Source organism: Paramormyrops kingsleyae, unplaced genomic scaffold (genome assembly GCF_048594095.1).
Source record: "Paramormyrops kingsleyae isolate MSU_618 unplaced genomic scaffold, PKINGS_0.4 ups63, whole genome shotgun sequence".
NCBI classification, from domain to species: domain Eukaryota; kingdom Metazoa; phylum Chordata; class Actinopteri; order Osteoglossiformes; family Mormyridae; genus Paramormyrops; species Paramormyrops kingsleyae.
Genome location: NW_027326001.1, coordinates 50202 through 70611, shown reverse-complemented (window position 1 = coordinate 70611; position 20410 = coordinate 50202). Strand labels below are relative to the sequence as shown.

Here is a 20410-nt window from a genome sequence, read left to right as displayed (position 1 = left end):
ACATTGCTTCTGGTGGCGACTATTCATATTGACGCGGTAGCGGACCATAATGGTCATAGAAGTGTTATGAAGGCAGTACCCCCCAATTATGGAGAGGTAATTCGCACTCTGGCCGCATCTATTGCATATATTTATTCATTTGTTTGTTTGTTTATTCATGGGCTAATGTCTTGGTACATCTGAGCAATTTTAATAAAATATATTTTTTATAAGGCCTACATGCTATATTGCCCGACCAGTTTTCTACTCAGCAAAAGAATCCGTGTATGAGGCTGAGAGAACATAATACAAAAGCGCACGTGCGTATACCGTCGCAGCCATCCACGCCCCCCGCGCGCGCCCGCCAACTCTCATCGGACTTTCCCGCCTCTTTCTCTGGCACTTTCCATCACTCGGAATCTGAGGCGAGCCAGTGTGCAACAGGTATAAACTAAAGTATTTTTGGGTTAAAAGTGAAACATTACTTTTACACATATCTGGGTTGTACTTAAATTAATATTCAGTAATAAAGTTGTGTCTAACGGATCGGCTTCCAGGGATTTTCCAAGTTTTAATAAAATCTGTTTAGTTAGCTTTCTTGTCATATTGGAATTTTGCAGGTAACGGTGTTAGTTTGGTAAATTAGCTATACTTGCTATATTTTTAGCTGTACTTCTTGGAGGGAAATCGCTTAGCACAGGGGTGCCCAATACGTCGATCGCGAACGACCGGTAGATCGCGAAGATAGTGCAGGCAGATAGCGCGACATTCAAAAACATTTGGGCGGCCAGTTTGCTGTTGCTTAATTAAAACTTTATTACAATAGGTTACCATAACATCTACTTAGATCCCTTCTCTTCTAACGTATCTTTGATCACATGGGTCACCAGGGAGAAAACGCAAATGTATTGTGAGCTAATGCAAAGGACCAGAAGATACTTGTTACTGGCCACCAGGAAAAGTCAGTATCAGCAAGGCAGCGAAGGAAGACATTTTTCCGAGTACAGACTGGCCACAGTTTAAAGTGCGTGTCTTGGGAAAAGCAGGTAATACTTTAAGTAGTTATAATGATGTGATTACGATTGCTTCTAAATCAAAAACAAACAGGGAACGATAGCATTCCCCTTTTTTATGTATCATCTACCGGAAACTATGCCCATGCAAGAACAAAACTTTTGAAGTCTGAGGGGAACTCAGACCAGCACACAAAGTCAGAATCTGGAGGAGGAATGGTGAAAGGGAAGCGGAGAAGGAGGTAAGACTATATTGCTCAATCATGACACAAAGTACATTGGCGAAAAGTCCTTTTCAAACAGTTTCCTTAAATTATTTTAAAACCACAGATAACATATGCACTGTTTTATTAGAACAAAATATTCAAGTCTTAATAGTTGAGCATATTTACATATTAACAGTACTAACTTTGTCAGTGAACTATGAGGGGGAAAAAATCATTAATCATAATTGAGGTAAAATGATTTATTTTTAATTAATCATGATATTGATTTAAGGTCATATCGCCTAGCTCTAAGCAGAATCTAAATTTTCAGTCATAAGAAAGTGTTCACTTATACACTTAAAAATACTTTGGCAAAATATTAATAGTAATAACATTTTTTTGCTCTGTTATTCACAGGTGGCTTGTAAAAAATGCTCTTACAAGCAACATTACAAGAAAGAACGGTGTCAAAGTAGCTAATTGTTGCCCAGGACAGGGGAGGGAATCGAATTGCGAGGACCCGAGGTGGTGACCAAGATTGGTAAGTGTCAAGCTGAATTTTAAATGAAAACATAAAGTCAAGTCAAGTTTATTTATAAAGCACTTTAAAAACAACAATAACAGCTGACCAAAGTGCTGGACAAGCATGGAAATACGACCTAGTAGACAAATGGAGAGGACGACACAAAATAAAACATGAAACAAAATACAAAAATAAATAAATAAGTAAATAAATGAAATTACTGGTAATTAAATAACACGTTCATGGTGTATTGAATGCCAGGGCATAAAAATGTGTTTTAAGATGAGATTTAAAAACAGCCAAAGAAGGAGCTAGGCGTATGTGCAATGGCAGCTCATTCCAGAGTTTCGGTGCCATCACTGCAAAGGCCCGATCACCTCGGCTTTTTAGCCTAGATGGAGGAATGAGTAGGTGGAGTTGGTCAGCTGACCTAAGAGCCCTGTATGGTGTATGAACTTTTAAAAGACCTGATATGTAGGAGGGAGCCAGACGATGTAAAGCTTTAAAAACGAATAATAGAATTTTAAAATGAATCCTATAATGGACCGGGAGCCAATGAAGGGCTGCGAGCACAGGTGTAATATGCTCACGCCTACGCGTTCTGGTTAGAAGGTGGGCTGCAGCATTTTGAACTAATTGAAGACGGGATATGGAGGAGCAGCTAATGCCCGCATACAGGGCATTGCAGTAGTCTAGGCGAGATGAAACAAAGGCATGTATAACCCTTTCAAAGTTTTTGAATGATAGAAAGGGTTTTACCTTGGATAAAAGCCATAATTGGAAAAAGCAAGACTTAACAACTGTGTTTATTTGTTTCTCCATTTTAAAATTAGAATCAAGAATTATGCCAAGGTTTTTTGCCGTGTCTTTCACATATGGTTCTAGGGGGCCTAGGTCTACATATGCATCACAGGCAGCACTGGGCCGAAATACTAGAACCTCGGTTTTGTTTTCATTAAAGTTTAAAAAATTGAAAGCCATCTAGGCTTTGATGTCCTCTAGACAATCAAGTAAACGTTTAAAAGAGTGGGAGTCATTACGTATTAATGCCATGTAAATTTGCGTATCATCTGCATAGCAATGAAAAGAGATATTATATTTTTTCAGAATAGATCCCAAGGGGAGCATGTAAAGGGAAAAAAGTATCGGCCCCAGAATGGACCCTTGAGGAACCCCACAGGGGAGAGGTGCAGAGGTAGATACCGATCCATTTAGGCAGACAGAAAGACTTCTGTCTGTCAGGTATGATCTAAACCATTCCAGAGCAGTGCCTCTGATACCAACATAATGCTCCAGACGGGAGATTAATATGTCATGATCTATAGTGTCAAATGCAGCGGTGAGATCAAGAAGGATAGCAGAATCTCCAGAGTCAGTTGCTAGTAATAGATCATTAAAAACCTTAAGTAGTGCTGATTCAGTGCTGTGTAGGGCTTTAAAACCTGATTGGAAGGGTGCATATCTAGAAAAAACTGTAATTGTTGTAGCACGAGTTTCTCAAGAACTTTAGATAAAAATGGTAGTTTAGATATGGGTCTGTAGTTAGAGAGGATTGAAGTGTCTAAGTTAGGTTTTTTAATCAACGGCTGAACTACAGCATGCTTAAATTTCCTTGGCACAACACCTGAGGCAAGGCTACAGTTCATAATCTCTAATATACTGGGACCTGTAGTTTCAATTGTCTGTCTAATAAGAAGAGGAGGAACTGTGTCTGCTGGACCAGATGAAATTTTCAATTGACCAATAATTTTACTTAAATTTGAGAATGATATTGGCTCAAACTGACTGAAAGTCCCAGTACAAGTGACAGAAATAGAAGGGTCAAAAGAAGGTGGGATTATAAGAGCTCTAATGCTAGAAATCTTGGACACAAAGTACTGCAGGAATTTTTCACTATTCACTGTGGAGGTGTCTAACTCCACAGGCTGATGGTTATTGAGAGCAGTGTTGATAGTATTGAAAAGAACATGTGGTTTGTCAGAGTTGTGTTGAATAATATCAGAAAAATATTTAGTTTTTTCTGATTTAATAGTTTTTTGATATTTAAACCAGGTTTCTTTCAAAATGTCGAAAGATACATATAACTTATCTTTTTTCCACCTGCGTTCTGCCCTCCTACACTCTTGTCTGATTGAGCGAGATGTATCAGTCAACCATGGCTCTTTTTTGGTTCTAGGGCGCAGTGTTTTAAAAGGTGCAACACTGTCCAGGATGTTACAGCAGGTAGAATAAAAATAAGTGGTAATTTGTTCAATATCATGATAAAGCGGAGTTTGAGCCTCAGTGAAACGAGTAGCAGTGGTAGGGTTAATAATACGGCACCGGCGTGTAGAAGCGCAAGTTTTAGCGGCATGAGCATAGAAAGGGATCTCAAATAATACAGGCATATGATCAGTAAAGACAGTGTCATGAACCTTAAGGTTTTGCACAGGGAGCCCACAGGAAAGCACCAGATCTAACGTGTGCCCCAATATATGAGTAGAGCCAGTCACAGACTGAACAAGATTAAAAGAGTCAATAAGATTTAAAAAGTCCTTTGACAGAGGTTTGGAGGGGCAACAAACATGAATGTTGAAATCTCCAACAATTAAAACACGATCATATTTGGCCATGATCCCAGACAGAAAGTAAGAAAAATCCTGAATAAAGTCCTTATTATATTTCGGGGGACGGTAAATCACAGCACATAATACCCATTGCGGGGAGTCTAGTTCAAACACATTCAAGTCAAAGCTGGAGTATTGGACATCCAGCAACTGTTTGCACTTAATACAATTTTTAAAAAGACGCTAAACCACCACCTCGTCCAGTTGTCCTCGGTGAGTTCAAGTATGTGCAATCAGGCGGTAAAAGTTCTGCGAAGGGGCTCAACTCACCAGCGCTTAGCCAGGTTTCTGTAAGGCACAAAAGATCCAACTTGTGCATTTTGAAGAAGTCATTCAGGATAAATGTCTTATTCCCAAGCGATCGTGCATTCACTAATGCAATCCTGATAGAAGCCGGTTCACTCTCCTTCCGGGGTGCCCGACCAACTGGCCGGAGACTACTCAGGTTCACCCCTCCTCTGCGAAAGCGAGGTGAGCGAACGCGATCGGTATGGAATTCCACCGGGGGAGCGACAATCGGCCTCAGCCAAGTGTACGCAGGTTCCAGGGAGCGCCAGGACACAAAACGGCTGCGATCAGATGGGCAATGCGATGCCAGAGTCCAATGATTAAAACCAGGAGTCAGTGACAGATGGAGCTTCTTCTTCACCAGCAGACCACTGCGCTTACCCCGGCGTTTGCGCCTCCAGTTTGGCCGCGGGACAGGAACGCGGAATATACAAGCAGGTATATCCGATAGAAGTACAGGGGGAGGAATGTTCTTTCCACCAAAACCACGATACGTCAGGTCTTCGTAAGACGAGCGAATGCTGAGGAGTGACTGCCGATCATAGATCCGTAGACAGTTGACTTTGCTCGAAATAAATGTCAGGATTAAGACAAACACAGACAGAGACACCAGCAGGGCTGACAGCAGCGGACGGCAGGCCACACACACCGGCGCCATCACGTTTAGCGAGAAATCACAGCGCGGTGAAATGCGATAAAGCACAAAGGTTTGATAATAATAAATCCTAGGAGCTTTAAATCCCAGACCTGCCAACATGAGCCAGGCAAGCATTGTGACATCATAGTACTCTAGTATGGAGGACAACAGATGTCACTGATAAAGAAGTAGTTTTTTTTTTTTACTAAATTATAACTAAATGCTCAGTTTTAGATGCATTTATAAATAAATTTACTTAGTAAAGCAATTCATTATATTTTAATGGCAAAAACAGAATTTCCTAAAGGATTCATAAATATTTAAAATATTTTTTAAAAAGTTAATAAATGGATTAACAATTAAATTGCATTTAATGAGGCAGTTCATTAATCAATTAATCAGTGTGCTATTAAATACAATAGGTATTTAGGGGTTTTCTGTGAAATGACAAATAGGATGTATCTACTGTAGCCCAAATGAGCGCTACATAAGACCAAGCTGGGTTACCCATATAGGCCTTATATGGAGCCCATTAAGGGCCCATCATTAGCCCATGTGGGCTAACCCATGTGGGGCCACCATGGAAACTGCGGACAAAATTGACTGGGCCCCACTTGGGTTTCCCATGCGGGCCCCACATGAATGTGCTGGCTGGGGAAGTTTAACAATTTTTACCTGTATATACCTTGTTTATAAGTAATTTCTTAAAATGTGGCGCAATGTCTAACCGAATCATGTATGCAGTCTTATCCTTGCCACATGTGAAACTTTTAGCTATATCGGAGTCAGTGTACATGCTTCTGAATAGTTCCCCAATACATAGGGTGACCAGATAATCCATATCAGGGAGGACACCAGTGAAAACACTTCATATAGGACAGGAATTGTAAATTACCATTTCAATTAAAAGGACCCGGATTTTACTTGAGCACTGAGTTCTTGCTGTGTGCTGATTGGTCGGTCTCCTATAATCATGCATGTGTCACTAATGCTAATGTGAAACAGCTGGATGAGTCTTTCAGTCAAGGAAACAAACCAGTCAAAGCACAAGAAGAGCTGAACTATTTAGCCGAGCACAGGAGCCTTTCAGTTTGAAATTAGTTTGTAAAACCTGATGTAGCTCAAAGTGTCCTCCCTGACATGGATTATCTGGTCACCCTAGTTTTGGGAGTCGATGTTGGTGACAGTAAGGTCTGCTGTAGCCATTGTGGTGCTAGTCGCACTAGTTTGCTGCTGAGGTGGTGTGATGGCAATGTTTGTGCTCGTAGCTGACCTTATGTTTGCATTTGCCCCGTGGCCAGTACTACGAAGCGGGGTTACTGGCTTATTGGAGTAACTTGATGACGTGTGGTGTAACTTCGCGATTAACCCGTAGTACGAAAGGTGGGTAGGTTTTACTTGAGGCATGCTGCTATGCCAATTTACGCTAATTCTCAAACCTGCTCCGAGCAGTTTTTGTTCTTGGTTAAGTCAAGGTTTCTGTGTAAGCCAGCCCTATATGAACACCGCCCCTCCAACTACAATTTCCCCGAAGACAATGCCGGCGTACCTGGATGATCCATACGACATTAGCACAAATCGTGAAGGGCTCTCTCTGTCAATATGTATGAAATGGAGCAATGGAATATAATATGCATACAATGTATTAATTAACTGTTTTATTGCTTTATTCTGAAGGGGGTGTGCATTGTTCCCTGTTGTCCACTGATCAAAGCGCACTCCACTGGATGTGTCTTGTCTAGTTTTAAAGTTTTTAACCCATTCATATATTGTCCCATTGCACATTATACGGATACATTTGAACATTCAAAAATTAAAATTCGTACGTAAAGCAATCTGGGAAACAAAGGGGTGTATAACAATCACCATGAGCCCAAAATGCTAAACCACCATGTCATTACAGGTGACAGCACCTCTAATATTAGCTATTAACATGATTTTGCACAAATCATGAAATGGTTTGAAGCGCAAAAATAATTGGTGTGCATCGATGTCTGTGTACTGGACATCATAATTCTGTCATTACAAACGCCCCCATCTTAATTCCATTAAAGGTTATTAAAGCCAGAAAACTGAATATGGAATATGACGCTAACTTAACCGCGGTCTAGGTTCCTAGTCGTTTTCTCACTACACATATGCTTCTGTTTTGTCCTGTTGTAAATCATTTGTTTGTTAAACAATGGCTCACCTTCTATTAAGTGTCATTTTACACTTTTTCTTATTAGCTGTAAAACATAGAAACACGCTATTAAGTGGAGACTAGACACAACAAATCTTTCATAATGAGTAGAAATATAAATACATAGCCCTACCACTTGACAGGATGTTTTTATACACTCACCTAAAGGATTATTAGGAACACCATACTAATACGGTGTTTGACCCCCTTTCGCCTTCAGAACTGCCTTAATTCTACATGGCATTGATTCAACAAGGTGCTGAAAGCATTCTTTAGAAATGTTGGTCCATATTGATAGGATAGCATCTTGCAGTTGATGGAGATTTGTGGGATGCACATCTAGGGCACAAAGCTCCCGTTCTACCACATCCCAAAGATGCTATTGGGTTGAGATCTGGTGACTGTGGGGGCCATTTTAGTACAGTGAACTCATTGTCATGTTCAAGAAACCAATTTGAAATGATTCGAGCTTTGTGACATGGTGCATTATCCTGCTGGAAGTGGCCATCAGAGGATGGGTACATGGTGGTCATAAAAGGATGGACATGGTCAGAAACAATGCTCAGGTAGGCCGTGGCATTTAAACGATGCCCAATTGGCACTAAGGGGCCTAAAGTGTGCCAAGAAAACATCCCCCACACCATTACAACACCACCACCAGCCTGCACAGTGGTAACAAGGCATGATGGATCCATGTTCTCATTCTGTTTACGCCAAATTCTGACTCGACCATTTGAATGTCTCAAGAGAAATCGAGAGTCATCAGACCAGGCAACATTTTTCCAGTCTTCAACTGTCCAATTTTGGTGAGCTCGTGCAAATTGTAGCCTCTTTTTCCTATTTGTAGTGGAGATGAGTGGTACCCGGTGGGGTCTTCTGCTGTTGTAGCCCATCCGCCTCAAGGTTGTGCGTGTTGTGGCTTCACAAATGCTTTGCTGCATACCTCAGTTGTAACGAGTGGTTATTTCAGTCAAAGTTGCTCTTCTATCAGCTTGAATCAGTCGGCCCATTCTCCTGACCTCTAGCATCAACAAGGCATTTTCGCCCACAGGACTGCCGCATACTGGATGTTTTTCCCTTTGCACACCATTCTTTGTAAACCCTAGAAATGGTTGTGTGTGAAAATCCCAGTAACTGAGCAGATCGTGAAATACTCAGACAGGCCCGTCTGGCACCAACAACCATGCCACGTTTAAAATTGCTTAAATCATCTTTCTTTCCCATTCTGACATTCAGTTTGGAGTTCAGGAGATTGTCTTGACCAGGACCACACCCCTAAATGCATTAAAACAACTGCCATGTGATTGGTTGATTAGATAATTGCATTAATGAGAAATTGAACAGGTGTTCCTAATAATCCTTTAGGTGAGTATTTCATCTTGACTTGCTGCCACGTACACTTTCCACTACAATTGCATTTGAAATCGGATCAGTTAAGTTATTAACATTAGGTTTACATTATGAGTAACATCGCAGTAATGGAACTTTAGGGAGCATTACATTACTTAATAGTGAATAATAGGTGACTTCTGAATTGTGTCGCATCTGTGAGCCTCTGTATTTATTAACTGTACTTCAATTATTTTCAGAAAACACTTCATATAGTCTAATACTCGGTCAAGATATTTTATACCACGTTTTATGACCATGAAGATGTACTTATGGATTTACTTGGTCAGCAATACGTTGCCAACAAGCCTGCCTGCAGTGGTATCAGACTTTCTTTGCAGTGTTGATATAAGCTCCTCGTAATCCTGCATAATTAGCATGCAGTCTTCCTCCGTGAAACATGGAGATCGCGCCATGAGTCAAACGGAGACTTGCGCTTCCGAACGTGCTCCATTTATGTGAACGTGCACAAACTCCAATGCAGAACACCAATGTAACAAATCAACTTCTTAACTGGCGTCGTAGTACTGATTAGCACCGATTGAGACAACCTGATTTTGTCAACCCCGCATTCGCAAATGAAATCCCAATTAAATCTTATTTGGTTAAATCCCCTTTGTAGTACAAGCCACCGGTCCGTGAAATATCAGCGAACAACGAAATAGGGAACTGCTCCTCACACACGCGAATCCGCTGCTGATGACTGGTGGATTCTCGATGAGATTTGGACGTGGAAACACCGCTGCAGGTTAGATTTAGAGTTTTTTTGCATATACTGCAGAATGCTTTCCGGTCATTCCCCATGACCGGCTTAAGCCAGTCTTTAATAAATGACGGGTTATCAAGCCAACTTTTAGAAAACTTACATTTCCCCATTTCACCGCGAAGTGGCTACTAGCTAATTTCAGAGGCTCTCCTGATACCAACACGTTAGATCACCCTGGCGCAATTGAGGTAAAAGGCGGAGAAATGGCGTCAGCGTCACTCTGGTAGGCTATTAATTCCGACTCAGGTCCTGTTCGCACGAATATTATATATTTTTAATTAGATGAAGTTAAAACACGTAGACAGATTTGAAACTCATAATATATTGAGGTGGATGATGAAAAATAGAATTTGACTTGGTAGTAAATTTACTACCTTTTAATACCTTTCAAGGGCCTTAATTTTGTCTGATTTCATTTGCTACCTTTTACTACCGTGCGGAAACCCTGTTATATGTTTTCCCCTGGCCCTTTGCATGGGCAGTAAATTGGCCTTGGTAACGTGTGGATTCATAATAAGAATGAAAGACATGAACACACACATATATAAGTATGTATATATATATATATAATTTTTTTCCATAGACAGGGGAGGGGACATTATTCTGCTCCATTCTGAAATGGAAGAAAAAAAGCATTTATGAAGAACACAAACCTATAAAAGGTACCTTTGAGACACTGTTAAGGAAGGATCTGACTGGGAGAAAAGCTGGCTGAATGATTGCCTGGCTGCCAACTGCAAATGCTATGTCAAGCAGTAATGTGGCATTAATCAACAGATGAGGGGTGATGATTAAAATATACCTGAGGGAGCCTGGTGGGGGCTTACTTATGTCTGATGAGCCGGGCACCCTGGATGGTCTGTGCCGTCGCATTCACAGCATGCCATGCCAAGAGGAGGCAGTTCCTTGGCTGCACTTGATATGCGAACCTCATGAACACCAGAGAGTAGCAGGTAACAGCTGGGGAGACAGAGGTCAGAGGCCGGAAAGAAGGAGAGGAAGTCACTGCAATAACAGCAAGACTAGGGAGGTGACACTCGAACAGCTCACAGCAACAAGCTTAAAACCTCCTTTAAAAAGTCCCTCTGGAGTCCCAGTTGACTCCGTGGACGCTCACACAGACGGAAGGTGAGCCCTCTGCCTCTTACCGAAGGTCATTCGGCCACTCATGACGTCAGGGCACTTTTTCATGTCTACCATGGCTGCGATGGGCAGACCCCAGTTAACTACTGGTCTCCAGAAGTGCTGAACTCAAACAATAAAACACAAACTCAGAGCTGATCTAACATGTAGCAGGGTGAAAGTAGCAGTAAAGAAATTCCAGAGGATGCTTACAACATATTAGTATGAGATTACTAAACAGTAGTCATAAAATTATATTTACAATAACAAAAAAAAATCAATGTGTGACTTTCTTACCGTGCTTTTGTTGGAAGGTTTTCCCCAACAGTCACATTTAGATAGTGAACCAATCTGTACACGAACAAGGCAATATTTCCCATAAGAAAGCATTGAAATTCGATTAACTTGTTCAGAAGCATACCATATCCGAGCTAACGTGGATCCTAACACTATTAAATGAATTAACTGTTTCCTTGTTCATAGTAAATTACTTATTTGTTTAAAAAGACATAAGTAACCGGTTGTTTTTTGTTTATAAACTCTTTCAGTAGCTGCATTTGTACTCTGTGGCTTTAGCAGTTTACATCCCATGCGGTCTTTTGAAATCGGCTGAATCTTTTCATCTAAGTTTATGTAATTTCCCAGCCAGCACATTCATGTGGGGCCCGCATGGGATGCACTTGGGCTGACATGTGGACACCACCTGGGAAACCCAAGTGGGGCCCAGTCAATTTTGTCCGCAGTTTCCATGGTGGCCCCACATGGGTTAGCCCACATGGGCTAATGATGGGCTCCATATAAGGCCTATATGGGTAACCCAACTTGGTCTTATGTAGCGCTCATTTGAGCTACAGTAGGTACAACTTATTTGTCCTTTCACAGAAAACCCCTAAATATCTACCGTATTTAATAGCACACTGATTAATTGATTAATGAATTGCCTCATTAAATGCAATTTTTAAAATTTACTTTGTTAATCCATTTATTTACTTTTAAAAAAATATTTAAAATATTTATGAATCCTTTAGTAAATTCTCTTTCTGGCATTAAAATATAATGAATTGCTTTACTAAATAAGTTTATTAATTTATAGATGAATAAAAATATTTATAAATGCATCTAAAACTGAGCATCAAGTTATAATTTAGTAAAAAAAAAAAAAACTACTTCTTTATCAGTGACATCTGTTGTCCTCCATACTAGAGTACTATGATGTCACAGTGCTTGCCTGGCTCATGTTGGCAATGTCTGGGATTTAAAGCTCCTAGGATTTATTATTATCAAACCTTTGTGCTTTATGTTTTCATTTAAAATTACGCTTGACACTTACCAATCTTGGTCACCACCTCGGGTCCTCGCAATTCGATTCCCTCCCCTGTCCCGGGCACCAATTAGCTACTTTGACACCGTCTTTTCTTGTAATGTTGCTTGTAAGAGCATTTTTTTCAAGCCACCTGTGAATAACAGAGCAAAAAAAATTATTACTATTAATATTTTGCCAAAGTATTTTTAAGTGTATAGGTGAACACTTTCTTATGACTGAAAATTTAGATTCTGCTTAGGGCTAGGCGATATGATCTTAAATCAATATCATTATCAATATCGCCTCAGACTTCAAAATTTTGTTCTTGCATGGGCACAAGCGCAATGTAAAATAAGGCAAACCACACTCACGATATCCCTGGGTGTCGTCCCGTGCAGAGTGGATCCGGCAGTCAGGTGCACCCTTCTGCGCTCGGTCTCTCCCCTGGGCGTTCGATCCAGGAGCTTCCGGTGGATTGGTGGGCTTCTACCCACGGGCAGGCAAGAGTCATTCTCGGAGGCTAGCTCTTAGCTTTCCCGAACTTCGTGTAGAAATTCGCTTTCACCAGAATCCTTACTGTAAGCTTAATACATCGTCTGGTCGACGATATTGCTATTTTCATGAAATGCATTTCAGCCACAGTTCTCCGCCATTACACCACCTTCTTCCCCGCCGCTCTCTTCCCGCGCCTCGCTCAACCTTGACCCTCAGTGTTCATTGGACCACACCTCACCCAAATGAATACATGAATAAATTATAACATGCCCGCTTTACAATAATACAAAATATCAACACAGCACATATACAAACATAATATTTTCCTTTTTTTCTTTACCTCAAAAGTTCAACATTTAATACATGACCATAATGAAGAAATACAAAAAAAAAACTAACATTCTTAACAACTGGGTTACACTCGCAATACATTCGCGTTTTCTCTCTGGTGACCCATGTGATCAAAGATACGTTAGAAGAGAAGGGATCTAAGTAGATGTTATGGTAACCTGTTGTAATAAAGTTTTAATTAAGCAACAGCAAACTGGCCGCCCAAATGTTTTTGAATGTCGCGCTATCTGCCCGCACTACCTTCGCGATCTACCGGTCGTTCGCGATCGACGTATTGGGCACCCCTGTGCTAAGCGATTTCCCTCCAAGAAGTACAGCTAAAAATATAGCAAGTATAGCTAATTTACCAAACTAACACCGTTACCTGCAAAATTCCAATATGACAAGAAGGCTAACTAAACAGATTTTATTTAAACTTGGAAAATCCCTGGAAGCCGATCCGTTAGACACAACTTTATTACTGAATATTAATTTAAGTACAACCCAGATATGTGTAAAAGTAATGTTTCACTTTTAACCCAAAAATACTTTAGTTTATACCTGTTGCACACTGGCTCGCCTCAGATTCCGAGTGATGGAAAGTGCCAGAGAAAGAGGCGGGAAAGTCCGATGAGAGTTGGCGGGGGGCGTGGCTGCGACGGTATACGCACGTGCGCTTTTGTATTATGTTCTCTCAGCCTCATACACGGATTCTTTTGCTGAGTAGAAAACTGGTCGGGCAATATAGCATGTAGGCCTTATAAAAATATATATTTTATTAAAATTGCTCAGATGTACCAAGACATTAGCCCATGAATAAACAAACAAACAAATGAATAAATATATGCAATAGATGCGGCCAGAGTGCGAATTACCTCTCCATAATTGGGGGGTACTGCCTTCATAACACTTCTATGACCATTATGGTCCGCTACCGCGTCAATATGAATAGTCGCCACCAGAAGCAATGTTAAGAGTGCAAGATTCACTAGGGGAGTTTACTAACATGTATGCAACACACGGTCATGGTCTGGACATGCAACAAAATGAGAATCAATACAGAAGATCTCATTATCCTTATCCCAATCCAAAAGATTTTGGTTTTGATAACTCCCAGGAATTATCCTAGAAGAAGTACAGTATACTAGTAAAAGTAATAAGCCTATACATTTACAAACAGCCTGGTCTGGTCCAGCAGTCTGCTGTTATTCCTGCCCTCTCAGTCCCCCCAGCTCCAACAGCCTTCAGAAATAAATATGAGTTATTATTGATAACATTACTTTATACATATGTTAAAAAGCAGAAACTTCAACAAACATGAAATCAACAATAAACTATGTCTATTTATCAAACGTGTTACATAATACATATTGTATTTGAAAACTTTTCAGCTTTACGATTTCAGGAGAGTGCAGCCCCGCTGTTAGGAACATTACGCTTTTTGGTTACGGGTGTTAGCTTTGCTGCTGCTATTAACAGGAAAGGTGCATTAGCGCAGACAAAGGGCTGCATACGCCGAACTATAAACGTCTTACTTGGCGGTCAAAGGTGTTTGACGTTCATTGGCGTGGGAAACGGCGGTTCTACTACTAAACCACTAACTGAAAAGACTACAAACGCTGCGCCTGTTAAAATAAAAGCACCCCGTCAGGTTTTAAATAATAACTTAATGTTTTGGCTGTCGGTCCGGGTCCATATGGGACAGCTTCTGGGTCCGGAACCGGTCTGCGGTCCGCCTGTTAGTGACTGCTGATGTAAACCATCAGCTGCAAAGCTAACAATAATTTAAGAGGTAGACTTGACATGCCAGGGCAGTGATAAGACCGGAGGAAATGGTGTAAGACACAATAACCAACAGCAATCAGTAAAAGAAGTGATTTTTGGGTCAGAACCTATTCTTCGGGGTGCCATGGTGGTGCAGTGGTTAGCACTGTTACCTCATACCTTTGGGATACAGGTTCAAGTCTCTGCTGCAACTCTAATGTGTGTGGAGCTTGCATGTTCTTCCCCTGTCATCATTGGGTTTCCTCTAGGTACTCTGGTGTCTCCCCACAGTCCAAAAACATGCTGAGGTTAATTGGCTTTACCAAATTGCCCATAGGTGTGCATGTGTGAGTGTGCCCTGCAATGGGCTGGTGCCCCATCCTGGGCTGCTCCCTGCCTTATGCGCCCATAGCCTTCAGGATAGGTTCTGAAACCCTCACTACCCAAAAAAGGGCAGGCAGTTTCAGAAAATGGATAAACTCACTCCTCACTGATCTATTCTTTTGTGATCTTCTGCTTTTTGCATTGACTGAAAAATGCAGCAGACAGCAATAAATACCTAGAGTAAGAATCTCTCTAGACCTGCTAGACTGAGGTAAAGACCTTGACCTGTACTGTAGCTCTGCAGAGACTGAGGACCAGTCTTCCTGCTAGTGTATCACAAGCTAAAACCCTGGCTTCCTTTAAATCAGAGCTAGATAAGATTTTAACAACTCTGAGCTACTATTTAAGTTCTCCCCAAACGAGCTTGATGGCCCGAATGGACTCCTCTCGTTTGTAAATTTCTTATACGTTTTCCCCTCGCACTTTGCATGGGCAATGAATTGGCCTTAGTAACGCGTGGATTCATAAAAAGAAGAATGAAAGACATGCACACACACATATATATAAGTATATATATATTTATTTGGAAGGACAGGAGGAGGGGAGATCCCATTGACAGCACGCATTCCACAGGCTCATTTTGTATTTTTCTGCTCCTTTCTGAAATGGAAAAGAAAAAGAAAAAACATTCATGAAGAACACAAACCTATAAAAGGTACCTGTGTGACACTGTTAAGGAAGGATCTGACTGGGAGAAAAGCTGGCTGAATGATTGCCTGGCTGCTGGCTGCAAATGCTATGTCAAGCAGTAATGTGGCATTAATCAACAGATGAGGGGTGATGATTAAAATATACCTGAGGGAGCCTGGTGGGGGCTTACTTGTGTCGCATGAGCCGGGCACCCTGAATTGTCCCCGGCGTCGCATTAGCGGCATGCCAAGAGGAGGCAGTTCCTTGGCTGCACTTGATATGCGAACCTCATGAACACCAGAGAGTAGCAGGTAACAGCTGGGGAGACAGAGGTCAGAGGCCGGAAAGAAGGAGAGGAAGTCACTGCAATAACAGCAAGACTAGGGAGGTGACACTCGAACAGCTCACAGCAACAAGCTTAAAACCTCCTTTAAAAAGTCCCTCTGGAGTCCCAGTTGACTCCGTGGACGCTCACACAGACGGAAGGTGAGCCCTCTGCCTCTTACCGAAGGTCATTCGGCCACTCATGACGTCAGGGCACTTTTTCATGTCTACCATGGCTGCGATGGGCAGACCCCAGTTAACTACTGGTCTCCAGAAGTGCTGAACTCAAACAATAAAACACAAACTCAGAGCTGATCTAACATGTAGCAGGGTGAAAGTAGCAGTAAAGAAATTCCAGAGGATGCTTACAACATATTAGTATGAGATTACTAAACAGTAGTCATAAAATTATATTTACAATAACAAAAAAAAATCAATGTGTGACTTTCTTACCGTGCTTTTGTTGGAAGGTTTTCCCCAACAGTCACATTTAGATAGTGAACCAATCTGTACACGAACAAGGCAATATTTCCCATAAGAAAGCATTGAAATTCGATTAACTTGTTCAGAAGCATACCATATCCGAGCTAACGTGGATCCTAACACTATTAAATGAATTAACTGTTTCCTTGTTCATAGTAAATTACTTATTTGTTTAAAAAGACATAAGTAACCGGTTGTTTTTTGTTTATAAACTCTTTCAGTAGCTGCATTTGTACTCTGTGGCTTTAGCAGTTTACATCCCATGCGGTCTTTTGAAATCGGCTGAATCTTTTCATCTAAGTTTACGTAATTTCCCAGCCAGCACATTCATGTGGGGCCCGCATGGGATGCACTTGGGCTGACATGTGGACACCACCTGGGAAACCCAAGTGGGGCCCAGTCAATTTTGTCCGCAGTTTCCATGGTGGCCCCACATGGGTTAGCCCACATGGGCTAATGATGGGCTCCATATAAGGCCTATATGGGTAACCCAACTTGGTCTTATGTAGCGCTCATTTGAGCTACAGTAGGTACAACTTATTTGTCCTTTCACAGAAAACCCCTAAATATCTACCGTATTTAATAGCACACTGATTAATTGATTAATGAATTGCCTCATTAAATGCAATTTTTAAAATTTACTTTGTTAATCCATTTATTTACTTTTAAAAAAATATTTAAAATATTTATGAATCCTTTAGTAAATTCTCTTTCTGGCATTAAAATATAATGAATTGCTTTACTAAATAAGTTTATTAATTTATAGATGAATAAAAATATTTATAAATGCATCTAAAACTGAGCATCAAGTTATAATTTAGTAAAAAAAAAAAAAACTACTTCTTTATCAGTGACATCTGTTGTCCTCCATACTAGAGTACTATGATGTCACAGTGCTTGCCTGGCTCATGTTGGCAATGTCTGGGATTTAAAGCTCCTAGGATTTATTATTATCAAACCTTTGTGCTTTATGTTTTCATTTAAAATTACGCTTGACACTTACCAATCTTGGTCACCACCTCGGGTCCTCGCAATTCGATTCCCTCCCCTGTCCCGGGCACCAATTAGCTACTTTGACACCGTCTTTTCTTGTAATGTTGCTTGTAAGAGCATTTTTTTCAAGCCACCTGTGAATAACAGAGCAAAAAAAATTATTACTATTAATATTTTGCCAAAGTATTTTTAAGTGTATAGGTGAACACTTTCTTATGACTGAAAATTTAGATTCTGCTTAGGGCTAGGCGATATGATCTTAAATCAATATCATTATCAATATCGCCTCAGACTTCAAAATTTTGTTCTTGCATGGGCACAAGCGCAATGTAAAATAAGGCAAACCACACTCACGATATCCCTGGGTGTCGTCCCGTGCAGAGTGGATCCGGCAGTCAGGTGCACCCTTCTGCGCTCGGTCTCTCCCCTGGGCGTTCGATCCAGGAGCTTCCGGTGGATTGGTGGGCTTCTACCCACGGGCAGGCAAGAGTCATTCTCGGAGGCTAGCTCTTAGCTTTCCCGAACTTCGTGTAGAAATTCGCTTTCACCAGAATCCTTACTGTAAGCTTAATACATCGTCTGGTCGACGATATTGCTATTTTCATGAAATGCATTTCAGCCACAGTTCTCCGCCATTACACCACCTTCTTCCCCGCCGCTCTCTTCCCGCGCCTCGCTCAACCTTGACCCTCAGTGTTCATTGGACCACACCTCACCCAAATGAATACATGAATAAATTATAACATGCCCGCTTTACAATAATACAAAATATCAACACAGCACATATACAAACATAATATTTTCCTTTTTTTCTTTACCTCAAAAGTTCAACATTTAATACATGACCATAATGAAGAAATACAAAAAAAAAACTAACATTCTTAACAACTGGGTTACACTCGCAATACATTCGCGTTTTCTCTCTGGTGACCCATGTGATCAAAGATACGTTAGAAGAGAAGGGATCTAAGTAGATGTTATGGTAACCTGTTGTAATAAAGTTTTAATTAAGCAACAGCAAACTGGCCGCCCAAATGTTTTTGAATGTCGCGCTATCTGCCCGCACTACCTTCGCGATCTACCGGTCGTTCGCGATCGACGTATTGGGCACCCCTGTGCTAAGCGATTTCCCTCCAAGAAGTACAGCTAAAAATATAGCAAGTATAGCTAATTTACCAAACTAACACCGTTACCTGCAAAATTCCAATATGACAAGAAGGCTAACTAAACAGATTTTATTTAAACTTGGAAAATCCCTGGAAGCCGATCCGTTAGACACAACTTTATTACTGAATATTAATTTAAGTACAACCCAGATATGTGTAAAAGTAATGTTTCACTTTTAACCCAAAAATACTTTAGTTTATACCTGTTGCACACTGGCTCGCCTCAGATTCCGAGTGATGGAAAGTGCCAGAGAAAGAGGCGGGAAAGTCCGATGAGAGTTGGCGGGGGGCGTGGCTGCGACGGTATACGCACGTGCGCTTTTGTATTATGTTCTCTCAGCCTCATACACGGATTCTTTTGCTGAGTAGAAAACTGGTCGGGCAATATAGCATGTAGGCCTTATAAAAATATATATTTTATTAAAATTGCTCAGATGTACCAAGACATTAGCCCATGAATAAACAAACAAACAAATGAATAAATATATGCAATAGATGCGGCCAGAGTGCGAATTACCTCTCCATAATTGGGGGGTACTGCCTTCATAACACTTCTATGACCATTATGGTCCGCTACCGCGTCAATATGAATAGTCGCCACCAGAAGCAATGTTAAGAGTGCAAGATTCACTAGGGGAGTTTACTAACATGTATGCAACACACGGTCATGGTCTGGACATGCAACAAAATGAGAATCAATACAGAAGATCTCATTATCCTTATCCCAATCCAAAAGATTTTGGTTTTGATAACTCCCAGGAATTATCCTAGAAGAAGTACAGTATACTAGTAAAAGTAATAAGCCTATACATTTACAAACAGCCTGGTCTGGTCCAGCAGTCTGCTGTTATTCCTGCCCTCTCAGTCCCCCCAGCTCCAACAGCCTTCAGAAATAAATATGAGTTATTATTGATAACATTACTTTATACATATGTTAAAAAGCAGAAACTTCAACAAACATGAAATCAACAATAAACTATGTCTATTTATCAAACGTGTTACATAATACATATTGTATTTGAAAACTTTTCAGCTTTACGATTTCAGGAGAGTGCAGCCCCGCTGTTAGGAACATTACGCTTTTTGGTTACGGGTGTTAGCTTTGCTGCTGCTATTAACAGGAAAGGTGCATTAGCGCAGACAAAGGGCTGCATACGCCGAACTATAAACGTCTTACTTGGCGGTCAAAGGTGTTTGACGTTCATTGGCGTGGGAAACGGCGGTTCTACTACTAAACCACTAACTGAAAAGACTACAAACGCTGCGCCTGTTAAAATAAAAGCACCCCGTCAGGTTTTAAATAATAACTTAATGTTTTGGCTGTCGGTCCGGGTCCATATGGGACAGCTTCTGGGTCCGGAACCGGTCTGCGGTCCGCCTGTTAGTGACTGCTGATGTAAACCATCAGCTGCAAAGCTAACAATAATTTAAGAGGTAGACTTGACATGCCAGGGCAGTGATAAGACCGGAGGAAATGGTGTAAGACACAATAACCAACAGCAATCAGTAAAAGAAGTGATTTTTGGGTCAGAACCTATTCTTCGGGGTGCCATGGTGGTGCAGTGGTTAGCACTGTTACCTCATACCTTTGGGATACAGGTTCAAGTCTCTGCTGCAACTCTAATGTGTGTGGAGCTTGCATGTTCTTCCCCTGTCATCATTGGGTTTCCTCTAGGTACTCTGGTGTCTCCCCACAGTCCAAAAACATGCTGAGGTTAATTGGCTTTACCAAATTGCCCATAGGTGTGCATGTGTGAGTGTGCCCTGCAATGGGCTGGTGCCCCATCCTGGGCTGCTCCCTGCCTTATGCGCCCATAGCCTTCAGGA

At 41.1% G+C, this 20410-nt stretch overlaps 3 long non-coding RNA genes across 9 annotated transcripts; 1 reads left to right on the top strand and 2 right to left on the bottom strand.

The window, feature by feature from the left end:
- Positions 1–108: 108 nt before the first annotated feature.
- Positions 109–3598, top strand: LOC140586448 (uncharacterized). 2 transcript variants are annotated; one of them, XR_011988241.1, is made up of 5 exons: positions 109–423; positions 870–1025; positions 1145–1234; positions 1616–1739; positions 2829–3598. It is a non-coding gene; the product is annotated as an uncharacterized lncRNA (long non-coding RNA). The 2 variants fall into 2 exon arrangements; XR_011988240.1 differs by having other exon boundaries at positions 870–1234.
- Positions 3599–10473: 6875 nt separating this feature from the next.
- Positions 10474–13962, bottom strand: LOC140586454 (uncharacterized). Of its 3 annotated transcripts, XR_011988253.1 has the most exons (5): positions 12386–13962; positions 12042–12165; positions 11009–11062; positions 10738–10834; positions 10474–10549 (listed from the first exon to the last, which is right to left on the bottom strand). It is a non-coding gene; the product is annotated as an uncharacterized lncRNA (long non-coding RNA). The 3 variants fall into 3 exon arrangements; XR_011988252.1 differs by having other exon boundaries at positions 10485–10834; positions 12386–13960; XR_011988251.1 differs by having other exon boundaries at positions 10485–11062; positions 12386–13955.
- Positions 13963–15485: 1523 nt separating this feature from the next.
- LOC140586460 (uncharacterized) lies at positions 15486–19351 on the bottom strand. 4 transcript variants are annotated; one of them, XR_011988276.1, is made up of 6 exons: positions 17772–19348; positions 17428–17551; positions 16395–16448; positions 16124–16220; positions 15808–15935; positions 15486–15587 (listed from the first exon to the last, which is right to left on the bottom strand). It is a non-coding gene; the product is annotated as an uncharacterized lncRNA (long non-coding RNA). The 4 variants fall into 4 exon arrangements; XR_011988274.1 differs by having other exon boundaries at positions 15808–16220; positions 17772–19349; XR_011988275.1 differs by having other exon boundaries at positions 15783–16448; positions 17772–19351.
- Between the last annotated feature and the right edge of the window lie 1059 nt (positions 19352–20410).